Below are 8,956 nucleotides of genomic sequence, written 5' to 3'. Positions count from 1 at the left end.
TAACAAAACCCTTACCGACCGGAACGAAACACCGAAAAAAAGTCTGATCACAACACGAAAAACCTAAACACAGCAGTGATCACCGAACCATTCCCAACGAAGCCTGCAAACAATAAAATTCAAGAAACATGAAGAACACATTTTGAAAACGTCACAGTTTGAGCAGTCACACAAAAATGATCATAACTCACTCGTTTCGTGTCCGAAATTACAAAATTACTTTCAAATCGAAGGTATCAAAAAGTAATATGTTTTATATGTTCAAAGTTTTTCAAGAAAACCGACCAAAAAGTCTCAGGATTCGAAATGAAAGCAGATTCGGTTTTTGAGATCTAAAAACTTGTTTAAAATCGTTTCAAACATCAACGCTCAAATTTTGGCATAACATACACGGATTTTTACATACAATATGCATCAAAATATTTACTATGACAAGATCGATGAGAAAAATAAAAGATTATACATGCCTTTGTGTTAAAACGCACGAAGATAACGAATATCAACGCAATGGATTACTGGAGATGACAGGAAAATGCTTGCTACACGATTTCTTACTAGAAAATAAACGTAAATCTCCAAAAATTTGCAAGAGAAAGGGCTGCTGCTGAATTCTAAGAAACCTAGTTTCTCCTCCAAAAAGAATGAATGCAAGGGGTGTGTGTTTGTGCGTGCAAGTGTGTGTGTATATAAATTAGGGGATAATAATATACTTAGTCAAATAATTAATGATAACATAATACTAATCTAATTATTTAATCTCACTCAAAGATTTAATAATATAAATTTCAAGATTTAAAATCCACAACTATCCAAGTTAGTAATTTTGGAAAACTAAAATTTTAAAAGCACCTAATAAATTAAATTTGGCTTTAAAATGCTTAAAATTTCATAAATCATTAAAAATATCAATTTTCTTGACTTGAAATAAAATACCACATTATACATAATTCACCTAAATCGTCACCGGTCTCTTTTCCCGATCCCGCATCGAATATTCGCCTGAAACGTAAAACTCAAGAAAACATTTTAAATTGCATCAAATAAACATGTAATAATTTTAAAATAATGGAAATCATAAATCATGCATTGTTAAAAATCATTTTAAAATTAAATAAATAATTTAACAATTTAATAAATGCATGAGTTTTACGTGTACTGATTTTGGGCTCTACACTTGGTTTCAAGAAAAATTTACATATATGTATGATTTTATTAAGTGATGAATATGATGACATGTTTTGAATGATGGGAGTTGGTTGTGACTAATATGACGACACAATGGCACGATGACATGTGAGACCAAGGCTCAGTGGACAGGTAATGTTGTCGCTGATGTTCCCGCCTTCGGGTACTACAGTTACACGTAGATGGATCCATCGACTGACATGATGATACGAAAGTCGCAACTAATGAATAGAATTCAATTAAAAGAAATGAACACGTATATGATGTTATGTTGAGATATGTTTCGACACGTATGCTTTGTTATGTTTACGTTTACGCTTTAAAGATCATGAACTGTATTTTTATTACGGTACGTTTCACTGTTGCATGTATGTATATGTACTTCGTATTAACGTTACAGGTGTGTTGAGTCTTTAGATTAACTTGGTATGAATGATGCAGGTGAGCATGTCGATGAGGAGGCTAGAGGTGCCGAATTCTGAGTAGGCAGGTCTGGACGTGCGCACATGACCCGAGGACCATATTTTCTGAACATCACGTTTTAGGATTTTTAAGTAGACTTGATCAGTTTTATTCACTTGTTATGATAAGTTGAGGATTCCTAGGATTTGTACTTGTTTTATTATCGATGGCCGTGTTGGCAAACTTTAAACTGCAGTATTTTATTCGTCATTTGATTATGATTATTTTCAAAAAGGGGTATTTTTCAGTAGTCTTGCATGCATGCATTTAAATGGGATTTTTGTGTATTATCTTTTTTTTAAAAAAATTTGTAGCTATAACTCTGTCATTCTACATCAGAACTACGCTCTAATCTAGCTTAGAAATATCTGTATAAAAAACAAATTGTCCTTGCCTTGATAGCATCGATAGAACTTGTGATGTAGTCAAATCTTGTTTCAGCTTCTCAAAACTCTCCTGACAATCAGATCCCTAAATAAACTTAGAATTCTTTTTCGTCAAAGCGGTCATGGGTACCACAATAGAAGAGAACCCCTGAATAAACTTCCTATAGTAACCAGCTAGACCCAAGAACTGTTGATCTCTGTCACACACTTAGGCACTATCCAATCTCTGATTGCCTCAATTTTGCTGAGATCGACTTCAACTCAATCTCTAGAAATAATGTGGCCTAAGAAAGCCACTCTATCGAGCCAGAACTCTTACTTGCTGACCTTGGCAGATAGCTTATTGTCTTTCAATATATGAAGTGTCGTTCTCAAGTTATGTTTTTGCTCTTCTTTGCTTTTCGAAAAATTCAGGATATCATCTATAAACACTATGATAAATTGATCCAGATACGGCTGAAATACATGATTAATGAGATCCATGAATATCGCCGATGCGTTGGTCAACAAAAATGGCATTACCAAAAACTCTTAGTGCCCATATTGAGTCCTGAATGTCGTCTTATGAACATATGACTCTCTCACCTTCAACTGATGGTATCCTGAACGAAGATCTATTTTCGAGAAATTCAAAGCTCCTTGCAACTGATCAAACTAGTCATCGATTCTAGGCAAAGGATACTTATTCTTGACGGTAACTCTGTTCAGCTCCCTATAGTCGATGCAAAGTCGCATACTGCCATCCTTTTTTTTCACAAATAATATCGGAGCGCCCCATGGAAAAAAACTCGGGGGAGTAAAACCCTTGTCCAGCAACTCCAGAATCTGCTCATTCAGCTCTTTCATCTCCACAGGTGCTAGATGATAGGGCGCCTTAGACACTGGCACTGCGCCCGGCATCAACTCGATAGAAAAATTAACCTCTTGATCTGGTGGTATGCCAAAACCGTCTTCAGGCAAAATGTTAGGAAAGTTTTTAACAACATCAACATCCTCTAGCCTCTGACTAACTGAATCAGATACTGAAACAAGGCTCCTGTAAAAGCTTGGCAGCCTCTCTTCATAAGTTTCCTCGCACAGATACAGGAAATAATGTGCGGCATCTGTTTGTTCCTCGCTGCCTAAAAAACAAACGATTTCCCACTAGGTGGTCGAACAGATACTGACTTCAGCCGAAAATCTATCGAAGCTCCATTCAAATATAGCCAGTCCATGCCAAGAATGATTTTAAACTCAAGCATCGGAAGTACAATCCGATATGCCTATACAACATTCTTCTGTAAAACGAAGCTCTAGATTCTTCACTATTTTCGTAGTAACCATTTAATCACCAGAAAGGATAGAAATTCTTAATCCCAAATCCAAGTCCTCTGGTATAATAATTAGCCGCTTGACAAACATCTCAAATATGAATGAGTGTGTACTTCCTGAATCTAGCAGTGCATATGTAGCTACATCTAAGATAAATATCTTTCCTGCGACAAATATACCATCAAAACCATTCAAGCCTAATAAATTCATGAAATTCAATCAATAAAAACCCATAATTCTCAAAAATTACCTCAAATCATCCTTGCATAACCTCAAAATACCCAATTTGCCCAACATGAATTTTCAAAAATCGCCATTCAGCCATTGATTTTCTCGAATTTACCGATTTAAGCCCTCAAAGCTCGAATTTTGCATAAAAGCCCATAATATCTTCGATTTTTGTAAAATCAGGCCCTAAATTCTAGAAAAAAATCACCATTTTGGCCCTGAAATTCAAAAAATAACCGAAACAGCCCTCTTTTTCATGAAATTTGTGAAACGGTCTCGGAAATTCTCGTGCTTCGCAGTTTAGTCCCTTAGTTTTTCGAAATTCCAAATTTCACCCTACAACTCTCGGCCAACCCCAAATGCAGTCTCTGGACTCCTAAAATATTAGATTTGCCCCTGAGGTCCTCGCTTTCTCTCATCTAAACCCTTGAGGCCCTCAATTTTGCATTTTAGTCTCTAAAGTTTTCGATTAATGCAATAGGAACCTCAAAATTCTTAAGTTGATTCAATTCAACACTTTACATTATAAAGTTTACATTTTCTCCAAAAATTCTCTTAAAATTCAATGGCATCCCTTAAATCTATCTAATTTAGAGCATGCAACCTAGTTTTTTCTCAGTTATTTATTCCCCAAGCAACTCTACTAACCAACTTATTATTTCATGCAATCAAAGAAATATAAAAAGTCAAGTAACTAGGTTACCAATCAAGGTCGTGTCTGGCTCTGCTTCAGCCTCCTCAGGATGCATGACATATTCCCTACCGGTACTAGGTCCTTTATTCATTGGACAGTCAGTAGCTTTATGGCATTTTTCCTTGCAAATGAAGCACTTGAATGATCCCCACATGCATTTACCGTAGTGGATACGGTTGCATTGCTTGCACGGTTGCCTCTCCTCAGGCTATGAGGCACCTGAATTCTGCGGTGACTTTTGTTGCCCCGTCTTCTTGAATTGACCTTGGGGCCTCTGTTGCCCGGGAGCCATATGAGGTCCTGAAAAGTTCTTCTTATTGGGCTGAGAACTCTGCTGAGTCTGTTGTCTCTTGCGTTACATCTCAAGTCAATGTCTATCAAAGATTGCTCATCCTGATAGGCACAAGCAGTAGCGGCCTCATAATCTGCTGGCCTCATCAACATCACATCTCTACGAATAGTGGGTTTGAGGCCATCCATAAAATGCATCAGTTTCTCAGTAGCATCTCTAACAATGAGCGGCACGATATGGCAACCCCTATCAAACTTTCTGATGAACTCAGCAATAAACGTGTCCCCCTTATTAGAGATTTTTTATGCTTTATTTTTGTAAGGGCCGGGAATTTAAATCACGTAACCTGAATGCATGCAATCTAGGGTTTTATTTTAAATTATGTTTTTAATTATTTTATCCATTTTATGCATAATTCATGCATGGTAGTAATTATTTCATGAAATTTTATAAGTTCATGTATTAGGTTTCTAAGTGCATTTCACGCTCGAACGAGGAACGGAGATCGAATAATTTACAGGAAAAATTATTTTTTATTACATGATTAATTTTTATTAACTAATATAAGGTGTTTTTTAGATTATTTTTCAAAAATGAGATTTTATTGGGTATTTTTACCCGCATGATTTTATTTTTAACGGTACGTAAATTTTATAAAATTGGGAGACATTTTAAGGGTTCGGCTAATATTTTCAAAATCTTTCCAACACGAAATATTTTTCGTGAGTATATTTGTATTTAATAGGCCTACTTTTAAGCTTATTGGGCTTAATATTATTTTTCAACCTTTATTAAACAATTTAGGGCCCATTAAACATTTGATTACTATTTAATTAGGCACCAAACCATTCTTTAACCTGAACCTAAAACATTCAGCCGACACCCCCTCTCATTTTCAGAACCTTTCTCTCGGTTTCTTCACTAACAACCCCAAGAAGGCCTCGGTTTTTGCTTGTTCTGGCACCCAAGGCTCTTTGGCGCTTCTCTATTAATTTTTCTCGTGCTTTTACATCATAAGCCACGCATTGTATCTATTTTTTTCGCATCTCACACGCTACATATGCTGTTGAATGCATGGTGTTTCATAAACATGCTTGCATACTTGTACATACATAACTTCATCATTTTGTGTAGTGGCATGTTTCAAAGCAAGTGACCCATAACATAAATCGCCTGATCAAACTAAACTACAGTACTGGGCTGACAGGGAAGCTCCATTGCCACATACATGAGATCCCTGTTCATGCTTTAACGGGTGGATTGGTCCCCGTTCATGCTTTAACGCTTTCCAATCCTAATCTAAACTCGTTCATGATTTAACGGGGTGGATTGGTCCCTGGTCATGCTTTACCGCTTTCCAATCCCATAAATAATTTGGTCACAAGACATTTAGCATACCTCAAAACTTAAAATTATTTTCTTTGCACGTCGAACATACTTACTTGGCGTTGAGGGATTCGTTGGATCTCGTTTGGGGCCACTGCTGCACATACTAACAAGATTTCAAGCACTTAATTTCCATACTTAGACATAATAATCGTGCTCACCACCAAAAATGACAATTTTCTTATGACATTCTAAATCGCTCGGGACTTGACCTCATTTAATCATTGTGCTAAGCCATGACATCAACCCCCGAAACAAATCCTAAAATGATGTGCGAAAATTTCCCAAAACATAGAAGACATGAGCTTAAAATAGTGTTTTAAAAAGTATGGACGAGCTCCTGGCGCTGGATAGTGCTGCGCTGCGGCACTGGGCTCTAGGCACTAGCGCCACGGCGCTAGCAATGCCGCAGGCTTGCGCAGAACATGCGCTGCGGCGCTCCATGGCGAGCGATGCGGTGCTAATCATGCGCACAACCAACCCAAAATAACACATTTTGATGCAGTTGTAAAAGTCACGCACAAACGACTAGAACCGATGCCACGAGACTCAACTTAAGACGCTATGACAAGGATTCAACTCAAACATATGTCCAAAAAACAACGACGCACAACAACTACGCAACATAACCTATAAACATGAATTTTGACATCAAAATACTTCCTACGACTTCTAATGCAACCAAGTGCTTATCGACCCGAGACGAAGCACCAAACATCAACCCCATATCATACTCACAATACTTAAACGCAGCAGCAGTCACCCAACATTCCCAACGAAGCCTGCAACAAATAAACTTCAAGAATACATCAATAACATAATTTTCAGAAAACGCAGTTTGAACAGTCTCACAAAAAGGGTCATTACTCACTCAATTTTTATCCAAATATTTCGAATTTTATATCAAATCGAAGGTATCAAAAAGTTATACATTTCATGTGTTGAAAGTTTTCTCAAAATCTCGACCAAAAATTCGCAGTAATTCAAAATATAGTGAAAAACGAAATTCCAGACATAAAAATTGTTTCAAAACTGATCCAACTAATTTTCCGCTCAAACTTGCACATCATACATGGATTTTACGCACAATAAAAAACACAACGCATAATATGATGAGATCGATGCATAAATGAAAGAATATGCATGCCTTTGATGATTAAAAATACCGAAACGACAATACCGACGCGAGAAAAGATGCGAGGTTTATCCGGGACGATTGTGGAACGATTTTCTTTGAAGAAAACCAACAAAAATCGCTGGGAGAACTGAAGAAATGAGGCGGCTGCTCTATGGTAGAAGAACCCTAGGTTTTTGCTCTCAAAAATAATAAAAATCTTAATAATGAAGTGAGTGTGTGTGTTTAGGCAATTTTTAAAGTGTGTAAAAGTGTGTGTGCGTGTGATTAGTAAATTAGGGAGGGTAAAATTTGCTTAATTATTAATTAGCAACTAATTTTAAAATACTAACTCTCCCTTAACTTTAACAAAACCTCTAATTTTAAAATAAAATGTACAAGTGCTAGACTTTAAAAGTTTTAAAATTTTAAAATCACTTAAATAAATAATTAAACTTTAAAAATGTTGACACTAGATAAATTATTTAAAACGCCCCATTCTCAACTTAAAATAAAATACCATCTTTTAAAATATTGCCGAAATCGTCGTCGGTCTCTTTTCCCCGATCCCGCACCGAATAATCGCCTGAAACATGAAACTCGAAAAACATCTTAACGTGCATCACATAAACATGAATAATTTAAAATAATGCAATTTGAATAAATAATGCATCATTAAAATAACTTTTAAATTTAAATAATGATTTAACAATTAAATAAATGCATGGAATTTACGTGTACTGATTTTTGGGCACTACACTTGCCATGCGATCGAAACTATATTCCCAACTATACAGAATGAAATGTGCTGACTTAGTCAGTCGGTCCACAATAACCCAAATGACATCACAATTCATAGAAGACAACGTCAAGTGGGTGACAAAATCCATTGTCACGTGCTCCCACTTCCACTCAGGGATAGGAAGATTCTGAAGTAATCTTCCTGGTCGTCGATGTTCAGCTTTCACTTGATGACAAACCAAACACTTGGCCACAAATTGGTAAACACTTTTCTTCGTACCCTTTCACCAAAACTTGGTCTTCAAATCCTTATACATTTTCATGCTTCCAGGGTGGATACTCAACTTACTCCTGTGGGCTTGAGATAAAATCTCGTCTCTTAATTCAGAATCTTCTGGACATACGATTCTTCCTGAAAGACACAAGGTTCCATCTGTTTGGAACGCAAAGCGAGATGTGTTGTCTCCGTTAGCTATCCTTGCTAACTTTTTCACTTTCGGGTCAGAAAACTGAGCTTCTCTGATTTTGGCATACAACTTCGGTTTAGATAAAATGCTCGTTACTCGAATGTGTTCCATTCCTTTCTTATGACGGAAGTGAAATCCCAGAGAACAAAAATCTTGGATTACACTTGATATGAAACTTGTCTGAAGTGCTCACCTTGTGACTAAGAGCATCAGCTGTAAGATTCGCTGATCCTAGATGAAACTTGATTTCACAATGATAATCTTTTAACAAATCCATCCATCTTCTTTGGCGCATATTCAACTCTGCTTGAGTGAAGATATACTTCAAACTCTTGTGATCTGTAAAAATCTCAAATCTCTCTCCGTACAAATAATGTCACCAGATCTTCAAAGCAAACACAATCGCTGCTAATTCAAGATCATGAACTGGATAATTCTCGTCATGCTTCTTCATCTGTCTGGATGCATATGCAATCACATGACCATTCTGAGTTAAAACACACCCAAGTCCTTGAAGTGATGCATCAGTGCACACAATGTACCCTCCTGATCCAGATGGCAATGCTAAAACTGGTGAAGTGGTCAAACGTTGACGCAATTCATTGAAATTATTTTCAAAATCATATGTCCATTCAAACTGCACATTCTTGCAAGTCAGATGTTTCAATGGTTTGGCAATCTGAGAAAATC

Source organism: Primulina huaijiensis, chromosome 15 (genome assembly GCF_012295235.1).
Source record: "Primulina huaijiensis isolate GDHJ02 chromosome 15, ASM1229523v2, whole genome shotgun sequence".
Classification (NCBI taxonomy): domain Eukaryota; kingdom Viridiplantae; phylum Streptophyta; class Magnoliopsida; order Lamiales; family Gesneriaceae; genus Primulina; species Primulina huaijiensis.
The sequence above is the reverse complement of the archived record's forward strand: the minus strand, read 5'-3'. Positions refer to the sequence as shown.